Raw genomic sequence first — 1,845 nt, forward strand, 5'->3', positions numbered from 1 at the left:
GGGAGGGGAAAATAGGTGGTGGCAGCAGGGGGTGGTATGTCCATCAGATGTTATCTTGTCACATGAGACGACAAGTGTGCGTCTATGTGGCCACTCGACTTGTTAGAAATAGCAGCCGAATCTCTTTTGAGTCACATTCAACTTTGTAAACAATGAAAGACTTTGGATAATGTAGTTTTAAATGCACTACGGTTGAAAATAAGACGAAGTAGTCATGGCTGGAACGTCACTGACCATTTGAATTAGTAAGAGGATTTGGTAGACGGAAATTAAAAGAATCCCGTCGTGTGTGTGTGTGTACCCACCGTCGCTTGACAACCGGTGTTGGTGTGTTTACATCCCCGTAACTTAGCAGTTCGGCAAAAGGAGAAAGTGTTGTTTTTTTTAAAGTACTAGAGTCGAATCATCCGAGTAAAAATTCTGCAAGGCAGTGCCCCAGCATGGCCACAACCTAATGACTGAAACAAGAAGAAAATAAAATAGGTAAATTAAACCCGTTAAAACCACGTCACACTCCAATAGAGAAGCAGTGTAAACATACCTTCCGCCCAATAAGGCGGTGAGTTTGGCCATAGGCTTAAAGAACATCCAAATGACCGGCGGGACATAACGAGGGCCGCTCGTGTGGAAATAAGCTACGTCCAGTCTTCTCACTGATGGCTGTTGGCCGGTGGTCACCATACGCGGGCTGAACTGACCGACAACACCTAATCCGTGACGACCTCTTGAGAAAGCAAACACAGTTTGTTTGGGAACGACGGTGGCCCGTAGTGGCGTTGGTATTGCTTTGGTACTAAGAACATGTTTCTGCCATCGACCTGGGGCTATAAATAGTTGTTGTTGCTGTTGGTAATGGCCTCGATGATGTTGATAATGATGATGGCGTTGGTAGTGATGATGGTGGTGGTGGTGGTGGTGGTGGTGATGACGGTAGTGGTGGTGGTGGTGGGACTGAGATATGAGGTCGACGTTCAACGGTAAAACAGGCAGATTGGGGTTTCGAGCTTTCCCAGGTGAACAGAAGGGGTGTCTGTTGAAAAAGTGAGCCAGCCGACACCATTTGATCACACTCATTCTTTTCTTTTTCTTTTAAACTCTTTCACTTTGTTATTGTTGTTGCTATTGTTGTTGTTGTGGCGGTGGTGGTGGTCGTCGTCGTCGTGGTTGTTGTTAGTAGCGGGGTTTGCCGAGGTATTCGTTGTGGTAATGGTGTATCTGCTGCCGTTGTTGCTCTTCTAAAAGTCCACTGGCATCTGGGACGCCTCACATAAATAATCTTTAGTGTCCGCCGCCGTTGTTACCCGACGTCCTACACGTGGTGTTTACTCGTGATGATGTCGATATTGGTATTAACCGCGATGGTAATGGCGGTGAAGTGTTTATTTTATGCAATGGACGTTGTTGTCTGTGCCAGTGAGCTTATAGTTGTTATCACGGATTCAATAATTGCTATAATTGGCGTTGATGTTGATGATAGCGTTACAGCAGGTGCGTGTCCTTTACAAAGTTAATGTAGCAACAACAATAGTAACAGTCATCGTAGTAGCAGTAAAGCTCTTAGGACACTGAGACTGAGAAGAAGGCACAGAATACCACAGGAATTTGTAGGTTCTTATAGCAAGACTAGCTCACCGTATTTCACTTGTTGTCACTCCCGCGACTTGAATCTGTCATTATGGTCGTCTGCCAAATTCTCAGTTATTCGTCACCCTCCGTATCTAACTTCGTTACTCTCCGTGCAAACCACGTCGACGTCCGTACCTCTTCGTCATTCTCTCTCTCTCTCTCTCTCTCTCTCTCTCTCTCTCTCTTTCTTTCTCTTTCTCTCTCTCTCTCTCTCTCTCT

This window comes from Octopus bimaculoides, chromosome 23 (genome assembly GCF_001194135.2).
Source record: "Octopus bimaculoides isolate UCB-OBI-ISO-001 chromosome 23, ASM119413v2, whole genome shotgun sequence".
NCBI classification, from domain to species: domain Eukaryota; kingdom Metazoa; phylum Mollusca; class Cephalopoda; order Octopoda; family Octopodidae; genus Octopus; species Octopus bimaculoides.